The sequence below is a fragment of the Notamacropus eugenii genome, chromosome 2, assembly GCF_028372415.1.
Source record: "Notamacropus eugenii isolate mMacEug1 chromosome 2, mMacEug1.pri_v2, whole genome shotgun sequence".
NCBI classification, from domain to species: domain Eukaryota; kingdom Metazoa; phylum Chordata; class Mammalia; order Diprotodontia; family Macropodidae; genus Notamacropus; species Notamacropus eugenii.
Window position 1 is genome coordinate 60987471 of NC_092873.1, and position 25792 is coordinate 61013262.

At 45.1% G+C, this 25792-nt stretch overlaps 1 protein-coding gene across 4 annotated transcripts in view; it reads right to left on the minus strand.

Annotated features, from left to right (window-relative positions):
* Positions 1–24121, minus strand: part of UBE2F (ubiquitin conjugating enzyme E2 F (putative)) — a 132005-nt gene extending 107884 nt beyond the window's left edge. For 2 of the 4 annotated variants that reach the window (XM_072640590.1, XM_072640593.1), the window contains exon 1: positions 10916–11394. The gene's annotated coding sequence lies outside the window, so the exon portion shown is untranslated. Of the gene's footprint in view, positions 1–10915; positions 11395–24006 lie in introns of those variants that run through there. The other 2 variants (XM_072640591.1, XM_072640592.1) reach the window with 2 other exon arrangements.
* Positions 24122–25792: the final 1671 nt, after the last annotated feature.

Here is a 25792-nt window from a genome sequence, read left to right on the forward strand (position 1 = left end):
CTATTATCACATCTTAGAGCCCCCTCTACAACTATAGTCTTAGATAACTGCCTTGAGCTAAGAGCCTTGCCTTGGTCACACAGCTGGTATGTGTCAAAAACAAGATTGGAATCAAAGTCAGAGGACAGGTCTCCAAAAAAAGAAATGTAAATTATTAACTTCTATATAAAAGAATTCTCCAAATCACTAAGATAATTACAAATTAAAACAATTCTGAAGTTTGACTTCACACACATCAAACTGGACAAAAGGGCAAAACACAAAAATGTAAACTGCTGGTGGGACTAGGGGAAGACGGGCATGCAGAGTTGGGAACCTGTGCAACTGCTCTAGAAAACAATTTGGAATCATACTAAGAAAGTCACAAAAGTGAAAATGTGGTACTCTTTGACCCAATGACACCATTTCTAGGCATATGTCCCCAAGGAGGTCAGAGAAAAATACTCCATATCTACAAAAATGTTTATTAGCAGTATTTCCTTTGATAGGAAAGAACTGAAACAAAATCGATAACCTTCCACTCTGGCATTCACTAAACAAATCAACTCAATAAACTGTAACATCTGAAAATAACAAAATATTCTGCAATAAAACTAAAATTGAAAAATTCAGGGAAACATGCATTGAGGCTAAACAGAGTAAGCAGAATATCAAAAAACCAAACTAATGAAAGGGAAACAACACAGCAGGATATCAAGACTCTCTCTGATCAATGCAGTGATCCACTGTGACTTCACAGGACTGTCTATAAGCATGGCTTACATTTCTCAGTAGAAGGAGGCACACTACAGGTGAGGAATAAGGTATATGTTTTCAGGAGTGGCCAACAATACAGGGAATGTGTAACTGTATTGTAACTGTACTTTTCTGTTTGCTGGGGAGGGAAGATGAACATTGAATGGCTATTCATGTGACTGATTTTTTCAAAGAATGTTGATAAAGGTTTAAGAGACAGAGAGATTAAGAGGGAGATGGAAACAGGCAGAGATAGAGACAGAGATGGACAGAGAGGAGAGACAGAGAGATCAAGAGGGGGGAAAGGAGGTAGAAGGGGGAAGGGGAGGAAGAGAAAGAGAGAGAATGAGAGAGACAGAGAAAGAGAGAGAGAAGGTAGTTATGAATCAGAGGATGATTCTAGTGACTTTAAGACAACGTTTTTCAAAAGTGTTCAGTCTGTGGACCATTTTTAAAAGAGCCAAAAACCCAAAAGAATACTTTAGACATATAAGAACATAGAAATAAATATCGAATTTAAGAATTTCTGATGAGGTATTAAAGAGGTTAAGGCTTTAGTTTTGTAAAATATCTCAAGTAAATGACTAATTCATGCCAAAATCAAAATTATGGTTATGTTTCCTCATTTCCTTAACCTTAATGTTAGAAGAATCCAACTGTGCACAACGGTGGCTCACCAATCATCCTTTCAGAGGCATTGTGCTAAGAGGAACTGGGAAGATACTTCAAAGCAGAAGCACTGCCTTTGTAAAGAAAGCTCTCCAGATAACGTGTTGTTTCATCACTTATAGCCCTATTCAGAAAGATGAAGTCAGAAGGAAATGGAATAAATCTATTGAAAACCCTAAGTCATTGGTCAAGTTGAGCCAAGAAGTATTTGTTAAGCCCTTACTGGGCCCGGGCTAAACACAGCCAAAAAGGCCAAAGGAAAGTCCTTGCTCTCAGTGAGTTCCCAGCTGCTCTGTCTGCTGGCCAGGGCCCCTTCTCAGCCACAGGGAGAAATACCCTACCCAAATCTTTAGTCATCTCAGCCAATGGGAGGAGGGCAGGGCCAGACCTGTCCTAACAACAGCTATCATAAGAAGCATTAACTCCTCTGAGTTGCTCAACAACCCTGTCTATGAGTCAGGGACAGTATCATTCCTACTTTATAGCTGATAAACCTGAGGGTCAGAGAAGGTAACAGACCTGTCTGCGATCAGCAGGAGGAATTGAACATGGATCTCTCCTGACTCTGAGTCCAGGGCTCTGCCCATGAAGATGCACAAAGATGACCCATCCACACCACGCACAGAATCTTCCAGGAAGGGCCTTGAGAGGAATCGAGTCCCAAGCAGAGCTCCCGAGGAGGAAGCCTCCAGCCTGCTGGGAGGTTTCCAGCAACAAGGGACCCACCATTTCTCAAAAAAACCCTTCCAATGGGGGATAGTTGTAACTGTTAAGGGTTCCCTTAAGTAGCTGGAATCAGCCTCTCTGAAACTTCCCCCATTAAATGTGCCATGTTAAATTATGAAGGAAGTGCCTGGCAGAATGTAAAGCTGCTGATTTTTGTTGCTATTATTTTTTTATCTTGACTTTACTTGATGAGTACACAATGATATTCATGTTCTATTTGTTGCTCTGGAAGAATATTCTCTTTATGAAAAGGAAAACAGAACAAAGAGACCAGAGGCAGTGCGGAACAGTGGAAAGAACAATGGATTTGGACATCAGAAAGGCCTAGACCCCTAATTTGTCTCAGCAACTGCCTTCCTCTACTGCGTCACACAAATCACCTCAATTTCCTTATCAATGAAACAAGAGGATAGGTCTGGCCATGAAGATCCTCCCAGCTCCGGATCCATGATCCTCAGGTCCCTTCTGAAGTTGGTGGCTCCCTGGTCACTAGAGGGGAACCATTTTGCCTTGAAGGGATTCCAGATCAGTAATGAAATCCTTCATCTGCCTTCTACTGGCTACCAGCTGAACTGCCAAGCATTCAAACTGTGCTTTAGAGAGCACAGCTCCGATGCGTTAGTCACATTGCTTGAATGGAAAATGTACACTTGCCAAAAAGACTATTTTATGGAGAACTTGCATGAGGCAGGCGATCACATGGTGACCAGAAGAAACGATAAAAGGACTCTCTCAAGAACTTTGGATTTGACTGTGCAACATGGGAGACCCTGGCCCAGGACCGCTCAGCATGGTGTGCCCACGTCAGAAAGGGTGCTGTGCTCTATGAGCAAAGCAGAATTGAGACAGCACAAAGCAAATGTAGGATGTGGAAATTTGGGATATCCAACCCAAATATTCATACAGACTATCTGTGCCCAACCTGTGGTAGAGCATTCCGAGCTCGTATTGGTCTGATTAGCCACAGTCAGACACATTGAAATTTCACCTTATCATGGTGATGTCATTTTGGTCCTCTTTGAAGACAAAGGACAACAACCAACTAGCTATGTAGTTTCAGAGAGGCATGTCACTCATGACAGTCTACACCAGAACATGGGCGCAAACAAAGACAATTGCTAACATCCCTTCCAGCCCTAAAATTCTATGAATCTGCTAATAGTTCACATTCATGCTGCCTGGGTGACCTTGGGCAGACAATCTCTGTGTCTTCAGCCTCCTCATGTGAAAAAAATTAGGTTGAATTTTATGACCTCTGGGGTTCTTTCCAGTTCAAATCCATGATCCTATAAAGAACATTTAGGCTAACAAATTGTTTTGTTCACAATAATTTAACAAAGTAGCAGGAAGTGCTGGATGAGCACTGCCCTACAAAGACCTCAGAGGTAGGAGGACAGAAGACCTGAAGATATGCATTAGTGCGGAGCAAAAGAATTTCCAAGGGAACTCCGAACATCAAGAAAACCCCATGAGCTAGTTAGTTCAAGTATTATTCCTGTTTTACAGATGAAGGACCTGAGGCTCAGGAAGTTGAAGTGATTAGCCTAGGGTTGATACAGCTAGCAATCTAAATTGAGATTCAAATGCAGGTCTTCTCACCCCAAGATCCTTTTATTATTTAGTCATTTTCAGTCACGCTTGGTTTTCTTGGCAAAGATATTACAGTGGTTTGTCATTTCCTTGTCTAGTACATTTTACAGATGAGGAAACTGAGGCAAAGTTAAGTGACTTGCCCAGGATCACACAGCTAGTAAGAGTCTGAGGCTGGACTTGAACATAGGTTTTCCTGACTCCAGGCTAGTGCTCTATCCACTGCGATGACACCTAGCTGCCCAAGATATCAGGAGATTATAAACTCCCAAAAGGGATCTTAACTGTCAACTTCAGATCATTATTATGACAATCACTAACTTTATCAACTTTTCCACAGCAATTTTTAATCTCTGACCAGGCCCACTCCATTTTTGCTCAGATACTTATAAGTCACACCCCACTGCCATCAATCAAACAAGGAATTAAGCCATCATGTGCTTAACATGGGGATACAAAAAAAAAAGTTGTCCCTGACCTCAAGAATTTACATTCTTGAGAGGTCCCTTCCAGAGAGAGGATGTGTACAAATATGTGCATATATTAAATAAATACTTTTTAATGGGGAGGGGAGGCACTGCTCATGGAATCAGGAAAAGGTCTTACATGGGTGGCCATGGGGAAATGACATTTAATAACTGCTTTAGAAACTGCCCACCAGAAGGACAAAAAGCTACAAAATCAAACAAAGGACTTCTGCATTAACCCCATTGTCCATTATCTGCCCTCCTGCTTCTTCCGCTACCATCATCTGGAGTTGGCAAGATTTGCTTGGAATGGAATTAAATGTGCTAAATGAGGTACTCTTGACATTCCAAAGCTACATTAGGATTCTATTAGAATTCTATTGTTCAAAATACAAAAACATATTCATTCACTCAACAAACACAAGGTACCTAATATATGCAAGAAGCCGTGGGAGATATAAACACTCAGAACATACTGGCCATCACATTTATAATCTACACTGGGGGATTAGGTACACTGGCAAATAAAAATACGAATTAAACATCGTGAACAGATAAGAGAGCTATCAAAAACATACAATGAGGACTCAAACACAGGAGTGATCAAAAATGGGAGATCAAGTCAGGCTTCATGGAAGAGGCAGCATTTTAAGCAGGGTCTGGAAGGATGGGGGAGCACTATGAGCTAAAGCTAAAAAGGCCATGTAGATTAGAGACACACTGGAGGTCTTGAATGTCAGGCTAAAGGGCCTGGATTTTATTCAATAGGCAAAGAAAGGTTTCTGAGCACCTGAAACGGATCAAAGCTGTTATGCTCTGGGAAAACTAATCTGACAAACGTATAGAGGGTGAGCTATAGAGGCCAGAAGATGCATTTAGAAGCTATTACAGCTGCAGCAGTGACAATTCATGAGTGCTTGAATGAGTGGGGGGAGGGGGCAAAGCAGGGAGGAGAAACAAGACCAAGGACAGGAATGAGGATCAGAAAGGCAACATGACTTACTCATAGTTACAGTGAAGAAGGGATGGGGCCAGACTTTAAACTCAGCCTTACTGACTCCAAAACAACTTTGGCCAAGTCAGGATCTCAGAGTCCATCCCACCCAACCACCGATCTAAGGTACTAATCTGTCCTACAAAGCCCTTGACCAATCAATGGTCATCTAGCTGAGGGCTCCAGGAACAGAGAGCTTATGAATATCCAGCTTTTCATTCAGCTGCTGGACAGCTCCAGCAGGGAAGATACACTTTCCTGCTATTTTATATTCAGTTTCAAGCTGAGTCTTTATAACTTTCATCAATCAAGGAGCATTCATTAAGCACTTGTCTCAGACACAAAGACAAAAGTGAGATAAACACTTGCTATTGGGGGGAGGAGTAGGGTCAAAGTTAAATAAATGTAGGATAAATTTTAAAATAAACATACAGAGCCTGGCAGGGAGAACATACTAACATCTGACGAAATCAGAAAAGGCCTCCTGAAGGAGATGGCACTGGAATAAGCCTTGAAAGGAGCTTGGGATGTAAGAGACAGATGAGGAGGGTCAGGATTCCAGGCATGGGGACAGGAAAGAGGTCCATGGACAGTTGTGAATGAGGAACCAGCAGGAGTGTGTGAAGGAGAACCAGAGGATGAAAGGCTTGACAATCTGAAAAACTACTTTTGTATTTGATCCTTGCAGCAATGGGGAACCACTGGAGCATCCTGATCAGGAGGGCAGCCTAACCAGATCTCTGCCTGAGGCATATACCAACCTCGAAGCTCTATGGAAGGCAGATTGGAGAGAAGAGAGCCTGAAGACGCCACCACCTGAGAGGGAATGAGAACCTGAGAGGGGATGAGAGCCTGGTGCAAGGCCGAGTTTAACAAGAACAAATCTATCCTCTTTCCTGCCCATTTAAAATCTCAGAAGACTCCCATTATGTGCCCCTCATGCCCTCTCTTCTCCAGGACTCCACTACTTCTCATCTTCCACAGTTTCCAAGTCATCCTCGCACCCTCACACCACCCTCTCTCCCCTCCCACACACTCTGCAGGCTGTCAGACCAGTGCCCAGAGTACCATGCATGGGATGATCTCCTTGGATCTGGACCCTTGAGTGAATCCATAATCTCACCAGTGCAGCCCACCACACCTTCTCAGTCTGTGGTTACCATATACATCTTCTCACCCAGAACAAGGTGGCATTACCACATCTGCAGTCACATCCACACCATACTTGTGACCAACAGTCATTTGCATGTGAATGTCTGTCAAGATAGGTGTCATTCATCATTTAAGGACATAAATGGATAGTCATCCCTGCCATGCTGTCTTAGGGGGTTCTAGCCCCTTCTTTATGAACTCTAAGACTGACCTCCCATATTAGCTAGCCCCCTAGGCTTTGTATCATTTGCTAAGCTGAGAAATACTGCACCCCCCAACCAGGTCACTGATAAAGATGTCAAATCATCAGGTAACTTTTAACATGAGGTTTGAGAAACACTCCTCACAACAAATCTCTAAAGCTAAGGCTGATACAAGCACTTTTTATCCCCATTTTACAGATCATAAAACCAAGATTTAAAGTGACTTAGCCAGAATCATACAACCAGAAAATGCCAAGACTCAAATCTAGGTCTTTTGACTCTAAACCCTGGATTCTTTCTTCTATGCTACTGCTTCTCTCTCCATTAATAGACCCAACTCATTAAGACAAACTGAAGCATCCTCAGAGTGACTCAATTCAGCTGCTTCACTGCTAAAAAAAAAAGCTAAGTCTAGACCAAGTGCACCTCCCACCACTGACTTCACTTCCTCTAGGGTCTGGCCCAAGCCCCACACTCTGGGGCTCTACTCTGCCTGTCCTAGGAGGATCTGTCTCTCTAGGCCTGGGACCCCTCTGGTTGCCTCTTCCTTAATCCTCCAATGACTTCCTTCTGTAAGAAACAAAGGTCAGTCTAGATAGCAGCAGGCAAACACTGGGGCCAGTGCCCAGAGTGTGGAAGGGCAATATAAAGGTCACTGTCCTCGGGCCCCAGAAGTTCCTTCCCAGGACACTTACCACTTGTCTAACTTTAAGCAATGTCACTTCTTGGACTCAATTTCCTCACCTGTAAAATGGGGACATTATTTATGCAACTGCCATCACAAGGTGCTAGGAGGAAAGGGCTCTCTAAGTAGGACTTCTAGCATCTCGGATATTTAAGCTATTGTGTGTTCGTCCTTCATTGCCGAAGAAGACTATGCCATCAGAGAAATAATGACATGACTTGCACTTGACTTTGTTTTGAGTGAGGGAGGGCTGTGCAGGTCACCAGCCTCACTTCTCCTCCAGAGTCATCTGAATCCAGTGACCAGATATTCATCAGGATGACTGGAGATGACCCAGGATGAGGCAACTGGAGTTAAGTGACTTGCCCAAGATCACACAGCTAGTGAGCGTCAAGTGTCTGAGGGGAGATTTAAACTCAGGTCCTCTTGACTCCCCCACTGGTGCTCTATCCACTGCACTACCTAGCCGCCCTATTTAAGCTATTAATAACAACAATATATATTACGTTATTAATCTATTTAATCTATTAACAACAACAACAATATACATTTCAATAGCCCCATCTGCCAAGTGCTTTGGAAACATTATCTCACTTGATATGACTGTACTTCCTAAGGCCCCGACAATAGTTGGGGATCAAACCACACTCTTCCCAGGCATAAGTTTCCAAAAACTCTTTCCCAGAGGTGGAAGGGGTCAAACATCACCCATCTGGTCCCAACAAGACATTGAACAAGAATCCCTTCCACATCCCCACACAAGACTAGCTCGCCAGTCTCTCCCCCCAGGCCCAAGTAAGAGAAGTGGCCCATTGCCCTGTTGGGGTCTTTGCACCCCTCTCTTACCTCCAGCTCCCCACAAAACCCAGCTCAGCTACCACCTGTCCCCCACACCTCACCCAGACTGCCCAGAGGTCCCACCCATATTACCCGAGATACTGACTGGGTGTGACCTGTGATGTCATGGCAATCTAAAACTACCCTCAGCTACAGCAAACCCTGCAATTACTTTGTGTACACATACTGTGGAGCCCTGGTCACTTACTGGCTGTGTGACCTTGGGCAAATCACTTTACTCCTGTCTGCCTCACTTCCTCATCTGTAGAATGGGGACACACTAGAAAAAGATAAGGCAAACACTCCAGCACCTTTGCCAAGAAAAGGAGAGTCAGACATGACTGAACAACACCAGCATCTAGCATATTTACTTGTAGTTTTTTGTGCTTGGTCTTTGTTTCTCAATTAAATGCCTACTGATGATCACAACAAGGTGAAATCAACTGTGCTCTGGGGCCAAACCGTCCAACCTCTTCCCCACATTCCAGCTCTTCTACACTTCTGCTCACCATCCCACCAGCTCTTTTCTGCTTGCTCTGCACACACTGAGACCCTCCAACCCACAGGATGGAATGGAGCCAAGACCCTTCAACAAGGGGAAATGGAACCCTTCACAATGGAAAGAACACTGGCTCTGGAGTCAGTCGGTCAATCAACATTTATTAAGCTATGTGCCAGGCACTGGAATAAGCAACAGAGTAGTCCCTGCCCTCAAGGGGTTCCCAATCTAATGGGTGAGACAACAAGCACACATATGCATAAACAAGCTCTACCCAGGATACCTGGGACATAAAGAGGGAAGGCACTAGAATTCAGAGGGTTGGGGAAAGGCTTCTGTTAGATGGGACTCAAAGGGAGCCAGGGAAGAGAGGGACAGCATTCCAGGCATGGGGGACAGCCAGAGAAAAATGAATGGAGGTGAGAGATGAAGTGTCTTGTTCCAGGACCAGCCAGGAGCCCAGAGTCACTGGATCAAAAAGTAGTGTTGGGGAACAAGGCATAAGAAGACTGGAGAGGTAGGAGAGGGCTTCGTCATAAAGGGCTTTGATACCAAACAGAGCATTCTGTATCTGACCATGGAGATCATAGGGAGCTACTGAGGTTACTGAGTCAGAGGCCTTGGGTTCAAATCCTCTCTTTGACATTTGGGCAAGTCAAACCTGGCTTCAGTTTCCTCATCTACAAATGAAGGGTTTGGACTAAATGTCCTGTGAGGTCTTTTCCAACTTTAAATCTATGATGTGACCATCCCTGACCTACTGGCTGCTATCCAGGTTAACAACTTCCTATCAGCTGTGGGGCCCAAACCAGAACACAATGTTCCAGGAATCATCTGCCCTGCTCAGCCTCCACAAGCAGGCCAGCTATGCCTTTCTCCAAGCCACTAATCAAAATGTAGACTAGCCCCAGGCTGCCTGGCTGCAAAATGGCTGGCCGAGATGATCTCATTCTCTGCCACAATTTCCCACAGCTTTCTCTCCCTCTGCTCTGACAAAGAGCTGTGCCTTGGGCCTTCCATGCCCTCCAGGAGGGAGTTAAAGAGAGACTCCCAACAAAGGGGGTGGGGAAGGGAAGGCTACAGGGGCCTAAGAAAGAGTGGGGGCAGGGGAAGAGCAGGCAGGTTAAGTTAGACAGCTCCTGCTCCAGCAGGCCTGGGAGAATGAGAAAGGGAACAGCCTTCAGGGAGATGGAGGGAGGGTGACAGAAGCCTAGGAGAATAGGAAGGGGGACAGGCTAGAGGTCCTCTCACTGGGAGGGAGGGGGCAGGGATGAGGGGGAGGCACAGAGATGTTTGGGAAAAAGGGTCACAGCAGAGAACACTGATGTGCAGGGGAGGTGGGATGAGGGAGTGGGCTGCCACTGGGCCAGGAGTAGGGGAGTGGGTCAGAAGGCTCAGGGAGAAGCCTGCAAAGGGAAGGGGCTGTTTCTCACAGGGGTGGGAAGGGGACCATAAGGACACAGTGGGAGAGAGCTGTGGCCCCAAAGTGTAAGTGTGTGGGGGGAGGGGTTGACAGGGATCTATAAGAACTTGGAAGGGTCCGCAATCTCAAATGGGGAGGGGCATCACAGGGGCTAGGAAGACATGGGGGGGGGTTGGAGAATGTTGTAGCTTCATACTGGGAGTGGGGGGAGGGGGAGTTTTGCAGCCCCATATGAGGAGTCACAGGATCTAAGAGGACATGGGGGGGGGGCGGTCCCCAAAGCCCTACATGGGAAGTGACAGAGTGTGTGTGTGTTGCGGGGGAGGGGAATCTTGCTGCCCTTCACGGGGTGGGGGGTGACAGAGAGGGGGAAAAGTCTTACAGCTCCCTGTAGGAGGGATCCACAGGGATCCTGAAGCCCTGCATAGAAGGTGACAGGGAGTGGGGGTTACAACAGAGGCCTGCAGCCCTACAGAAGGGGGTGACAGGGAGGGAGGGGGAAGGGGGTCTGCAGCCCCATGTGGAGATCACAGGAGGGGGGAGTTCTGCAGTGCGGAGCGGGTAACCGGGGGGTGTCTTCAGAGCTGTGGAGGGGGTTGTTACAAGGGGGGGTCCTGCAGTTTCACATGGGGGATTACAGAGAGGGGGGTCTGCAGTCCCATAAGAGGGGGTGCGCAAGGGAGGGAGTCTGCAGTTCCATATAGGGGGTCACAAGAAGGGAGGGATGTGCTGTAACCCTCACCCTAAATGCGCGTGTTTGCAGTCCCATGTAGGGGGCTCACGGGGAGGGATGTCTGCAGTCCCACACCGGGGGGTCCCAAGGAGCGGGGGAGGGGTGCTGCAGCAGCCCACGGGGGAGGTCACGGGGCCCCGAGGGCTCGGGCAGACAAGGGGTGACAGGATAGCGGTCGTCCGGCGTTAGCTCGCCCACTCACCTGGGGAACCCCACACCATCCCCCGACCCTGGCACTGGATCCGCAGCGGCCACTCTCTGGCTCCCTGGCCTCCGGCTCCGGCCCCTCAGGCAGCGGCAGCAGCAAAGGCGGAAGCGGAAGCGGAGAGGCGGGGCCGGTGAAGCTACCCGCCTCTGATTGGCTGACGGCTTCCTCGGTTCTCCCCTCCCCCTCCTCCGAACGCTTTTTTTTAAAACAAGAACTTTATACGTTCCCCGAGTGAGTCCACTCACACCCCTGGGATGGGGGGAGCCAAAAGCGAGGCGGAGAAAGCGCTCCGGGCGTGAGGTCAGGGAGCCCACCTTCGAATCCCACCGCGGCCCCTGCCGTCTCACTCTGGTTACACTTCGTGGCGAAGGAGCGTACGCCCTCGGGACTTTGCTTCCCGTGATGCTTCGGGGGCAGCGCTCAAAGGGAGACACCCTCTGAACTCCATTCCCCAGGGGGCTGTGCAGGTCGGCGTGGTGATGTCATCAGCGAAGACTCTGATTGGTGGGAAGGGTTCTGAGAGGCGGGAAGATTCAAGCTAGGAGAAGAGAACCTGGAGCCGGGCTGCGGCTGCCGGGCGTGGAGAGCTCCAGGGCCGGGCTGCACAGCTGAAAGCATAGATTTAGAGGAGCGGGAAGGTTCGTCCGACAGCCGGAGACGGGTCTTCTTCCTCCACTCCCACTGACTCTGCCCTGCGTCGCCCTGCCTCCCTGGGTGCGGTGAGCCCGGAGCGAGAGAGGACAGAGGAGGAAGAAAGTGTAGTGACTCGTCCAAGGTCACACGAACGTAACGAGCTGAGAGAGCTCTCCTATGCAGGGTTGTTCAGTCGTGTTCAACTCTTGGTAAAGATACTGGAGCTTTGCCACTTCCTTCTCCAGCTCATCTGACAGATGAGGACGTGGAGGCACACAGGGGATAGTGACTTGGCCAGAGTCACAAAGCTAGTAAGCGTCTGAGACTAGTCTTCCTGACTTCAGACCCAGCGCTCTGTCCACTGTGCCACCTTGCTGTCCATGTACTGGTCAAGGTTCTTCCTCTCCTGGTGAAATCACAGGTCCAGATCCTATCCCATCTGTCTCAAGCATCCTGACTAGGGCTATGTATGGTTTGTAATAGATGCATTGGAATGGAGACTTATTTACATAATTATGATTACCCCCAGACTAAATTTGGACACAGAAAAGGATTCCAGAGTTGTTTTATTTTTAACTGATATTTATGTACCCCTTGGAAGTATTCAAAACACTTTCTATCCCTTACTTCGTTTGAACCTCACAACAACCCAAGAAGATGAGGGGATTTGCCAGCCTGGTCACTTTCCTCTGGACATTCTCCAGTCACTTTATCTCTTTGGGAGGTTGTAGTTTGGGGAATGGGTAGTGAGAGTCTTCACTGAATGGTTGTTCTATATCTAACGCTCTCTAAAATAAATGTCCTTTTGCATTCCTTCTGGCATGGTATGATTCATTCTAGCTGCTGGGTGTGGGGCAAGCTTCAAAGGAAAGGACTCATGAACGCTTGTTGAAATAGATAAAACTTAATGCAATGTTGGGCAGTTGCTTTAGGTAGACTGAAAACTGCAACAGGGCACATAAAAATAGTGGCAATCACTAGACCCTGGTATTCCTAATAACTGCTCATGCTGGTAGCAGGCACTTGAATATATATTCAGTTCATAGAATCATAACATCTCCATGCTTAAAAGGACCTCAGAGACTACTTGGTTCAACCTGAACCTTAGCAAGAAGCCCTGTGCATCTCTTTTCTGCTTGATGGGGAAGATGACTGAGGATTGAAGGAAGATAAGGATGCTGAAGCCTGGAGGTGCTGGTGTGCATTTCAGCCTTTGAAGTTCTGCAAGGCAGGAGAGCCTCCAGTCTTCTGAGAGCCCCCATCAATTTGGAGTAGTTCTCATGGCAAGAGAGTGTGTTCTTATACCAAGGCAATATTTGTTCTTTGCAATACTCTCGACACCCTCCCATACCCGTCTGGATCATCCCTCTGGGGCCAAGCAAAACAATTCTAATCCTTCTTCCCCATGCTAGTTCCCTTTTTAATACTTGAAAATAGTCATCATGGCTCCCTGAAGGCTTGTCAATATTCTGTACCCCCATTTCCTTCAATTAATGCTATCTCGAGTTTAAGGCCCTTCATCCTAGTTATCTTTCTCTGGACACTGTCCAGCTTTATGCTGCTACTATGGGCAAGATATTATGATAAAGTATCTAACATCAAATTTTTAAAGATGACAATCTCAGCTTTTAGGGAGCTTATTATCTACTGGAGAGGGGCTAGTGATACATGGATATAGACAAATATAATCTAAAGTAGGGAGCAATGAGGGCAAAAGAGAGATCCAGGCAAAGTGCTTTAGGAAACTTTAAGAAGGGAAAGGATTGTTGAAGTAAATTTTCTTCCTCTCAGTAGAGAGATTGTAGAATACGGGTGTAGAATACGGGTATAGAATGCTGTATATACTGTCAGACTGGATCTGTTTTGCTTTATTATTTCTTTGTTACAGGGAAGGAATCTATGAAGGAGTGTTGTTAGAGAGGATTGTCAAACATCAAAATATCAAAAAATTTTAAAGAAAGAAAATTTGGAGAGGGAAAGACCATGGCACAGTGCCCAGGGCTATGCCGATGAAGTGGGCCCTGAGTCCTTGTTTCCAACATGTCATGGGAGAAAGAACACTGGCTCTGGAGTCAAAGGCTCTGGTTTAAATTCTTCGTGTCTGGCTTACTGACCTGTGTAACTATGTGCAAGTCATTTGCTATCTCTTCGCCTCATCTATAAAATAAGCAGATTCAACTAAGTGGCTTCTAAGGTATCTTTCGGTTTTCTATCTTCAAGTCCAGTGTATATTTAGGGCTATATAGTGCTGTCTTCACTATGTCATGTTGTCAAAGTAATAATAACAGTTCTAGAGTAAAACAATTTGTTTGTGTCATCTCTATTATTGGTGGGAGGGCAGGAACTGGGCAATGAGATCCCAGTCTTTAGAGGAGGCATGATATGCTGCAGCAACTGGCAATCCACAAGGAAGCTTGGTGAGTGTCCTTCTGGAAGGGAATGCTGAAGTGAATCCATCCTTGATTCAGATCATGTGCACTTGACTCCTGTTGTCTTATTGTATGGTGACCAAAGCCTTTGAACTCTCTGCAGAATTGAAACTTAGTGTACCTATGAAACACATGAACAGACAAAAGCTCTCTCTTTCCTGGTCCAGAGCCAGGCAAAAAATGTTAGATGTATGCAGGTCTTGGGCCCACTCTTTCATCTGACTGCCACGTGGCTATGAATGTATGGCACTACTCTTTTCTCTTTGCATTGTGTTCATTCCTTCCTAATCTTAGGTGAAGGAGTTGCAGGGGCAGAATAGGGCAGATTACAATCCTGTGAACTTTGAAAGGTCAGAAGATCCACTGAAGTCCATAACGAAGCCTGCTGACAGCTGAGTCTGCTGAAGAGTCACACCTGACAAGTGGTTTGCTTGACCCAGCCCAGGAGTGAATCGATTCACCAATGTAGACATCAGTAAGGAAGAAAATAACTCATCCACCATGTATTGTGCCATGCCCAGAACTATTTTAAGTTTGAGCTTACTCTTCCCAGGGTCTCAGATGATAGAGGAAAATGTGTTCCTTATTTCAGAGGTTGCTGCACTTCAGTTTTTGCTATGCCTTCTCTGTAACTATCTCTTTATAAAAGCTACTTGATGTTAATTGATTAACTGATACTGAAGAACGATCAACTGGGAGGAACACACTGATGGGGGCTCATGCACAACAGTTTTTGATAAGCTTCATATTCCTCAGGGTTACCACTAGAACTGTCAGGAGAGATACAAAGTAGCCTTCTTCTGGGGACCCAACATGCCAGAGCAAGTGTAAGTTGGGACAGGAGCCCATGGACTATTTCTTATCAGAGCCTCATCCCAATCCGGAGAGGTAGGTGCTATATTATCTCCATTTTACAGATGAAGAAACTGAGGCACAGGAAGATGAGTCAACCTGTCTAGGATCACAGTTGGCCAGTGTCTGAAGCAGGACTTGAATCAAGTGTTGCTGTCTTAAATTCATCCCTCTTTCTGCTGAGTCATGAGATAGCAAAGGATTACTTTGGTGATTAAACAGGAAATTCTGCAGACCTTAGTGTCTACAGAAGAAAAACAAAAAACAGTCTTCCTGACATAAAAACAAAGTATCTACCAGGTCCTTCTTTTGGTGTGACGGGGCATCTGAACCATGAATAGATGTTGCCTTGGAGGGATTAGAGAGCTTCAGAACGTGAGGAAGTTTAGCAATGAGGACAAGACAGTGATTTGTGGGTGCTATAATTATCAGCATAGTACTGAACTTGTGCCAGGACAGGGCTTAGCCTGGACCCAGGGCTGAAAAAGCCCAGTATCTGGGCCCAAAGTAGAGCAATGTCTTCTCCTATTTTCCCATTATCTAGTAAACTGAGCTCAGCTGAGTAGTTCAGCCCCTTAGAGCAAAGTAATGTGGTGTAATGGTATTCACTAATCAATCAATCAGAGTGTATGGAGTGTTCGAGGAGGACTAGCTCCTGTGGTATGAGGGTCTGCTGAGCCCTTTTTGGGGCTGCTTATCTACCTTTGGTGTCCACCTGGGACTCAACTCTCATCTGTGGCTCCGAGAAGCTGTGGCATGCACAGCAGCCACACCCCAGTAAACTGGTTGGACAGACAGGCTAAACCAGGTTGAGGGTAACTGAGGGGCCTTAAATCCATTGGTATGTCAGGGAGATGTTTACACCCATGCATGTGAAGACTTCCCCCAGCCGAATAGGTGGATGAAAACAATTTCTTCCAATGGCCATCATGGCAGCTGATGTGGGTGCTGTGGAATACCTAGAGGTTGGTCAGATATGAAAGATGTCAAGGTCACCCCTGCATCTCAGACCATCCCCAGGTCATCTTGCCACTGGAGTTCCATGGCTCAGGAAGAGAGAGTGAGGCTGATGACTATGCAACTCTGCCTCACTTAAATCCAATTCACTCATTCGTCAAGATATCACACCACGATGTCACTGGTGCTCTTCAAAAATGGACAGACAACTACAATAGTCAATCAATCAACAAGTTATATACTACATACATACTATGCACCAAATACTATGCTAGAGTTGGAGATAATAAATCCATACTGTCATGCATTTATATTCCAAAGGGGGAGACATGTACATATATATGTGTGTATATGTATGTGTATATAGGAAAAAATATATAAAAATATATAAATAAAGATAAAAATATATATAAAGATAAATAAAAGATAAATAAAATATATAAATCATATACAAATATAAATAGATATAATATGTAAATTTGATAAATACAAATATATATATATATACAAAATAACCAAATACCAGGTAGTTTGGGAGGACACCAACAGTCGTGGGGGGAGTGGAGGAAGAAAAGCAGGGAAAGGTTTCCTACAGAAAGAAAATGGCGCTAAAACTGCATCTTAAAGGAACCCAAGGAAGTAAAAAGATGGAGGGAGTGCTTCCCAGCCACAGGGGATAGCCATTGCAAATGGGAGATAGTGTGTCCCGTATGAGAAGGAGAGGGAGAAAACTGGAATTTAGGAGGGGGAATAACCTCCAAAGAGGAAGATAGGTCAGGGCCAGGTTGGGAAGGTCTTCAAAAGCAAAACAGAGGAGTTTTTATTTTATTCCAAAGGAAAAGGAGTTGCTGGAATTGGTTGAACGAGGAAGTCACAACCAGATTGGTTTAAGAAAAATGATGCACCAGCTCTATGCCAGGCTTTTGGCTAGACAGCAGGGACACTACAACAAAACTAGTGAAACAGTCCCTGCCTTAACTTGGACACAAAATAAACGCAAAATGAATGTACAAAATGATACAATGTAGTTTCAAGAGGGAGAGAACCGAAAAGCTCAGGGAAATGGGGGAGAGGAGAGAGAATTAGGAAGGGGCTTCAGGAAGGGAGTCATCCTTGAGCAGAACCTTGAAGGAAGCAGAGATTCCAGAGCCAGAATCGAAAGGGAGGGTACTCCAGACATGGTGGACTGTGGAGAGAGAGAGGGTCATGTATGGGGAACCTCACACAGTGTCTGTTAAGGCAGACATCCTAGGAGCTCAATTAGAAAGATTGCAAAGCGCTTTAAGCACTAAATAGGGAAGTTTACATTTTATCCTTGAGGCAATGGGAAGTTGAATAAAATATCTAAGGGGGAGAGGAGAATAATGAGGTCAGATCAGTATTTTAGGACTATCAATCGATCAACAAGCACTTATTAAGGGTCTCCTATGTGCCTGACACTGTGAGGGGCACCAGAGATGCAAATCCAAAGAATGATTTTCTCTGTGTTCTCTACTCTCAAGGAGCTGACGTTCTAAATAAAGACTAAACCAGACCATTTGGACAGTAGACCTTGCAGAAGACCAGGTCAGTAGACCAGGGGAGACATGATAAAAGTCTGACTAGGGTTGTTTGTGTGAATGGAGGAAAGTGGGATGGGTATGAGAGACTCTATGGAGAAAGACACTGATTTAATGGAGATGGGAAGGAAAAGGAAATCAGCATTTATTAAATCCCTACTATGCACCAAGCTCTGTGCTAAGCACTTTACCAATATTAAGTTATTTGATCTTCACCACAACCTGGAGGTGGGGGTGGGGGTGAGTGCTGTCAGTGTTCCCATTTTATACTTGAGGTCTATGGTAGACAGAGATTAAGTGTCTTGCCAATACATGTCTGAGGGTAGATATGAACTCAAGTCTTTCTGACTCGAGGCCCACTGCTTCATCTACTGGGCCTCCTAGCTGAGGATAGAGAAGAGTCAGCAATGATTCCAAAGTTACAAACTTGGGAGACTGAAGGATGATGTTTGGAAGTGGGACAGGTTTTGGAGGAAGGACAATGAATTCCATGTCAGACATCTTCACCTCTGCTGGCCTTGATTTCTTCATCTCTAAAATGACAGGATTGGACTACATGGCCTCTGAGATCCTTTCCAAGTCTAGATCTATGAGTCTATGTCTAGCCCAACCACTGACTCTTGACAGATGCCATTTTCCTGGATGCTGTGGTTTTAGGGATACAGCCAAAACCAGATCCCAAATCACCTCTCAGAGACTTGAAGATTCTGGGTGATGATGGTGGTGGTAATGATGTTCTAGGATTATAGACTGAGAGCTGGAAGGGAACATGAAGGTCATCTAGTCCAATCCCCTCATGCCCAGAAAGTAATAATAGAGAATGAAAGGTATCTTTCTCTTGGGAACAAAATGCCAATTCAATTCATTTCAATTCAGTTTAATACACATTTGTTAAGACTTTACCATAGGCAAGGCTCCTAAGCAATGGAGAAACAGAGACAAAATGGAAAAAACCCCCAAAAAAATTTCCTACCCTCACAAGGCCTATGTTTTAATTGGCAAACAAATCTCCTATGTTCACATTCAGTCATTTTTCAGTTGTTTCAGACTTTCACGATCCCATTTGGGTAATTTGCCATTTCCTTCTCCAGCTCATTTTACACATGAGGAAAGTAGGGCAAACAAGGTGAAGTGATTTGCCCACGGTCAAGGATCACCCAGCTATTAAAAGTCTGAGGCTAGATCTGAACTAAGGAAGATGAATCTTCCGGACTCCAGGTCCAGCACTGGATGCTCCATGGTGCCACCTAGATGCCCCTCATCTTGTAGGCAAATAGTTGTTACAGCAGATAGAGAATTAGGTTGGAGTCAGGAAGATTTGGTTCAAATCTGATCTCAGACACTTATTAGGGGCAATGAGATGGCACAGTGGACAGAGCACTGGGCCTGCAGTCAGGAGGACCTGAATTCAAATCCAGTCTCAGACACTTACTAGCCCTGGGACCCCAGGCAAGTCACTTAACCTCTGTTTGCCTCAGTTTCCTCCTCTGTAAAATGGGGATAATAACAGCACCTACCTCCCAGGGTTGTTATGAGGATTAAATGAGATAATATATGTAAAATCTCTATATAACTGAAAGCACTATATGAATGTTAACTTTTATTAACATAAGTAAATACAAGGTAAACTGAGACAGGAAAGAGCCCAGAAAACTGGAGGGATCAAGGAAGACCCCTCAAGCTAAGCTCTGAAGGACAACAAGAATTCTGAGAAGTAGAAATGCAAAGAGAGAGCACCTCAGACTGAGAAGAAAGCTTGTGTAATTGAAGATAATAGGTGAGGGTGTGTTGGCTCCTAATAACTGCCATAGGACCATCGACCTAAGCTCTGGAAGAGACCTCAGAGGGTATCTAGCCCAACCTTCTCATTCCACACATGAGGAAACTGAGGCTGGGGGAGAGGAGGGGACTTGCCCACAGTCATGCCTAGAGTAAGTCACAGAACTGGGGTCCAAACTCAGTGTTCCCACTTTAAACCCAGGGCTCCTTCCTTCCCCTATAGGTATAAAGTTCAAATAGAAACAGATTCCCCTGGGCTGCAGATTGACTTAGAAAACCACAAATGAATATTATCTATGTTGAATTGTATTTTAATTTTTTTGTTAAACATTTCTCAGTTTTATTTTAATGTAGTTCCTGTGCACTTCAGAGTTGAGGACTGTTTGCAGTCTCAGTTTGCCTACATCATTTTTCAGAGGGTTTAGAGATGGAAAGGACATCATCCAGACAAAGTTCTAACTTACAGAGAAAGAAACAGGTCCAGAGAGGGGAGCGGAATAGGTATTTTAACTCCTTGCGGGCCACATGAAAGGCAGCAAGGTGAACTGAATAGAATGGCTTGAGGAAGATCTGGTTTTATACCCTGACCCATTCTGGCACACAGAAGCTGTGTGATTCTCTAGATGGGGCCAAGATATGCTACATGTGACTCTAGATGGGGCCAAGCTAGATAAAAGGTTGAAGTTGGTATCTGAAGATCTGAGTTCAAATCTCACTTCAGACCCTTACTAAACTGGGTAACTCTGGGTAACTACTTCAGTTCTGCCTCAGTTTCTTCATCTCTAAAATGGGGATAACAAGAGTACCTCTTTCACAGAGTTGTCATGATCCAATGATATAATACATGTAAAACACTTTGCAAACTTTAAAGTGTTGCATAGGGTGTTCCAAAAGTCTTAGTACAGTTTTAAGTCATTAAAACTTAATAATTAAAGTTAGCTATTATAATTATCTGCCTTGGTGGGGAGAAGGGAATTACCTCAACTGATAAAATTAGAGGTTGAAATCAAAATGAGAAAAAAAGGAGGTATATAGCCTTCTGTAGACCTGTCAGGGAACCAACCCATCAGTTATAGCACTTTTTTTCCTAAGGAAAAATCATGTCTGAGTTCCAAATTAATACAAAGAGTCAGTGTGGTATATGGTGAGTGTGTTGGAATCAATGGAAGAGACCTAGGGCTGAATTCAAGACCTGCTCCTCATTGGGGTAGAATTAGGACTGAACTGGGAGTCAGTAGACTCTGGGTTCAAGTCCTGATCCTGCCCAACACTGCTACTGAGAATCTGAGTGACCTGGAATGAGTCCCTTTACCAGAGTTTGTTTCCTCATCTGTAGAATGAAGACAATGATCTTCACCTGCCTTCCTGTGGGGAAGGAATTCTGTAAGTTGTTTATCCTTCATTCTCAAAGAGGACTGATGATGCCATGAGATGATGTTTTGACTTGTAAGTGAATTGGATTTAAGTGAGGCAGAGTTGCACAAAGTATTCCTCCTCAGTCTCTCCTCCAGAGAAATCGGAGTCCCAAGACAAAAGTCAAGATGGCTGATTGATGGCTCATCAGAGCAGTTATTACATGAATTTTGGGAGGCTGGGAAGAGTGCCAGGTAGAGTTCCACCACCAGGAGGCAGCGAAGAGTCAGGGCACAAGGCAGCTCATGTTTAGCCTGGGAACCAGATCCCAGAAGACTGTTCTGGGAGAGAAAAAGGGGTTCAGAGTCACAAACCTTTGAAGGCATCTCTACAACGGCTTCCATTTATAGAGAAAGGCAGGGTGGTGCCTCCAGAACCAAGTACAAAACACTGGGTTTGTCTTTCAAAGCCCTTCCTAGCCAACCCCTTCCCACATTTCCAGCCTTCTTATACCCTCCTCCTCACCCAGTCCTCTTCCATCCAGTGACTCCTCTTGTTCCATGAACTAAACACCAGCTCCTGGCTCCAGTCATTCTCTCTGGCTGTGCTCATGCCTGGAATGCTCTCCCTCTTCCTCTGCTTGTACCACTGACCTCCCTGGCTTCAAATCCCAACTAAAACTTCTTTTATTGGAAGCCTTCCCCTCTTAATTCTGATTCCTTCTCTCTGTTAATTGCTTCCTATGCATTTGTTTGTGAGTTCTCTCTTCCATTAGCCTGGAACCGTCTTGAGGTTGGGGGCTGTCTTTTGCTACTTTTTGTATCTCTGGCACTTAGCACAGTGCCTAGCACATAGCAGTAACGAGAGTAAGAGCTAATGCTTATATGGTGGCTATTATGTATCAGGCAGTGTGATAAGGGCTTTACAATTATTATCTCCTTTGATACTCACAGCAACCCTGGAAGTTAGGTATTATTATTATCTCCATTTTATAGAGGAGGAAACTGAGGCAAATAGAGGTAAAAATATGCTTTTAATAAATGTGCACTGATTGAACTAGTGAGTGTACTATGGAAAGTTTAAGTCTAGTCTTCCCAGAAGCAAGGTTGAAATAGGAGGAGCTGACTTAGAGTTCAAATTCAAATCCTGCCTTCAACACTTTCCAACTGTGTGACCCTGGGCAGGTCCCTTTACATATATGAGCCTCAGTTTTCTCATCTGTTAGTAAGAAAGTTGGGAGAGAGGGGAAGTCCCAGTGGAACATGGACTGCATGAAGGACCCGGCTAGGAGTAGGGATGAAGGTCTCCCAGTGGGCTGACCCATTCTTTGAGTAGTCGGTACATAGTAAATGCCAGGTACTGGGACCAAGACAAAAGCCAAACAGCCCCTGACCTAGGGAGGTTTACATTCTTATTAGGGGGAGTTGGTATAATCAATAGTATGTATTAAACACTTACCATTATACAACGTATGCACTGATGTGACACCAAAGTGGATGGCAAGATGTCCCAGAATGTCCCAGGGAGCGGGATGTGAAGTACCATCTGGGCCCAGCAAGATGTACACATCGTCTTACCTAATAAAATGGGAGCTCTTGGAGGGTATGGCTGTTATATGTTTGTCTTTGTAGTCTCAAAACTTAGCATGGGGCTTGGCACACAGTAAGCACTTAATAAATGCTTGTCAACTGACATTTTCACCACCTACTTTTCCTAGTTGGTAACAATGGAGAGAGGGTAGTGAGTGCTTTGAGCAGCTAGCAATTCAATTTGTCACAGTCTCTGAAGAATTGAAATTGGGGTTGACTGAAGGGCAATGGAGGGGACCATGGTGGGACGAGTAGACTGTAACACGTTACACATTAATAATCGCACAATAAAATAAAAGGATATTGTCAAAGTCACGTACAACCAGGCAGAATAGATGAACAACAGGGAATTGCCTAGGAGCACTTCATTGAATGGGGGTTTGCTCAATGTCAGGAGACACTGAGGAAGGCCTCCCAGCATGTTGGTGGGCCGCATGTCTAAACACATGAGAGGTCACAGACAAGAGGCAGAGATGAGCAACCTGCCTTCTTCGAAGGTGTACTCATATCAGTGAGCTCATAAAATCATGAGATCTATTTATGACAAAAATCAAAATCCTTTCAAGTGAATTGTGGTAGGATTTCGATCCAAATTTTTAATCCATATTTTATCCAAAAAATTTCTATCATTTTAAATATAAAGAGCCTAGTTATTCATAATTTTTCTATAACTAAAATCACAAAGTGACTTAAGGTCTATAAAATACACTCAAGAATCACGTGTTTAATTTTAATGCCCTTCAATTTTTTTCTCCCCCAACCCCAGCTTCCATTGGGAAGAAAAGACTGGGGCATTGACTTTGTTCCCCCCTGCAGCCTCAACATTTGACATCTCCGCTGTGGGGCTGAGAGATCCAGGGAAGTGATGCCAGAAACAGCCAGCATGAAAAGCCCTAGAGTCAAAAGAGGAAGGCAGAAAGTCTAAGAAACAGAGAAAACGAATTAGAATTGTTTGGGTTTGGCTAGGAGAGAAAAGGAGAATGTTTGGGATGCAAAGAGAGTCTCTAGAGAAGATGGAAGAATGTTTCTGAATTGGTAAATAGAAAACACTTAGACCTCTTTCATACCATCCTTAAGGAGCCTTGGAAACTGGGTGGTTTTTCTTTTTCCTTTCCTTTCCTTTTTTTTTTTTGGTTTAAGAGCCTGGTACTGCACATTGGAAAACAAAGGTTCAGGTCCTTTTTGAAGTTCATCTGGGGCCAACGGTTCTGTTTGCTCTGGGCGCTGACCTGTTAGAGCAGAAAGCAGTCCCAGCAATATTAGAAGAAGTCATGTCAGGCATGGCTTGAATTAGACTGGTCTTGATCATCTAATTTTTGTTTAATCTCCTAGATAGATGCCCACGTTCTATGATTGTCTTATAAATCTTAAGTAGGCATTATGAAGGAGATGGGGCAAGGTTTCTGTTCCCTCCTGGGGGAAGAGGATAGAGGTTTGCCCTTTGGAGTAGAGATTGAGAGGACTCTCTGGATTCTTGTCTCAGACAAAAGTCTGAATAGTTTGTTGTTCAGTCGTTTCTGTTGTGTTTGACTCTTCATGACACCATTTGGGTGACACAACACCAAGACGTGACAGTATGTCTTGGCAGAGCTTTTTTCCATTTCCTTCTCCAGCTCATTTTACAGATGAGGAAACTGAGACAAACAGGGCAAAGTGACTTGTGCAGGGTCATAGCTAGGAAGTGTCAGAGGCTGAATTTGAACTCATGCATCTTCCTGATTCCAAGCTCAGTGCTCTAACCACTGTGCCACTGGGCTGCCCTCTCAGGCCAGTTTCCATCAGCAGTCACTGCCTCTATTAATCAGACCAGGTAAAGCCAGTCCCCTGATCCCTCCCTGCCAGCTCAGATAAACACAGACAGAATCACAAAATCAGATAATTGTAGGAGGAAAGGATTGTCAGAGGTGATATAGCAAGAACACACTCACACTCACCCAAGCAGTGATCACACAGGATCTTTAGTGATGTGGGACTTACGGCTTCTAGATGTAGGATGTTTTGAAATCCAGCTCTAAGCTGCGTGTTTACAGCTCCCTCCCTCTGTGCCCAGCCCCTTCACACCCAGATCTGCTTCCAGCTCTGCCCTTGGGGGCCAGGCTGAGCAAACTGAATCCATGTCAGTGTCATGCCAACGCTGGAGACAACAATCAGGTCCTCGCCAAGTCTTCTCTCCACCGGGCTGAACCAGTCCTAATATGGCACAGTCTCTAGACTCTGGAGCAGGGGTGGGGAGCCTGAGGCCTTGAGGCAGGAGTTCCCCACCCCTGCTCTAGAACATCCTGGTTTCCTCCTCTAGACGCCCTCCACCCTCATTCATGAAGTGGTTTCCCAAACAGAAGACTTCGGATATCTGACCAGCCCCTGACCAGCATCTGAGTACAAAAGCACTCCCTCCCTCCTGAGTCCTGGATAATCTTAATGCAACCGATGACTGCATTAGCTTGTGGGGTTGCCATAGCAAACTGCTGGTTCATAAGGAACTTGCATTTCACTGTCTCTCTCCCACACTCCATCCCCCATTTTTGTCTGATCAACTGCTGTGTAGTCACGGCTTTGGGCAGCTGGGTGGTGCAGTGGATAGAGCAGGGCGAGCCTGGAGTCAGGAAGACTCATCTTCCTGAGTTCAAATATAGTCTCAGACATTTACTAACTGTGTGGGCCCGAGCAAGTCACTTCACCCTGTTTGCCTCAATTTCCTCATCTGTAAAATGAGCTGGAGAAGAAAACAGCAAACCATGCCAGTAACTGCCAACAAAATTCTGGATGGGGTCACAAAGACTTGGATGAAACTGAACAACAAAGCACCTCTCTTCTCTACCTCACCCTGGGAAATTGTTTGGTTTTTTCCAGTCAAAATATTTTTGAATCCTGACTCTGTGATCCTGGCTACCCAACGGGGCTTTGGAGAAGGGTACCACCTATCCTTGAACTCGACTCCATCTCTCTCCCAGGGAATGCTCACAATCTTGGAAAGTCCTTCCTCCTAATCTTTGTCTCTCAGAAACCTCTTTTCCTTCAGGGCTCCATGCAGGGGCCACTTTCTCCCGGAAGCCCTCTCTTTCTCCCCACTCCTCCCTGAAGAGCTAGTGCTTGCTTCCTCCAACTCTCTTTATTTGTGTATGAGATAATAATTGTAATGTGCTCGGTACAGTGCCTGGCACAGAGTAAGTATAATTCTATAAATTATTCTTATTACTATTATGGTATAATGAAGGAAGTCACTCTTTCTTTGAGAAACAGCATGATGTACCTTTTTATAGCTATGTGAGTTTAGGCAAGTTGCTTTGCCTCTCTGAGCCTCAGTTTACTGATCTGCAAAATGGGGATGATAATAGTACCCACCCTTCCAGAGTTGTTGGAAAGATCAAATGGGATCATAATATATATAATCAGAAGGTACTTTAGAAGTCATATATAAGGTCAAATCTCTCATTGTACTAAGGAGGAAACTGAGGCACAGAGATGGCCAGAAATTTGCCAAAGGTTACACTGGCAGCCAATGGCGGAATTGGTATTAAAATTTCATTCTCCTCTGATTCCAAGGCCAACATTCTTTAGACCACATCATGTTTGTTGCTTCCCAGTTGTAAACCATGAAGGCTTCTCTAAGCATGAGATAAATTAGATTCAGTTCCGTTCCACAAACACTGAGCACCCGGTGTGTATAAAGCACTTTGGGAAGTATGATGTCATATCAACAGAGGCCAATTAGCTAGGGAG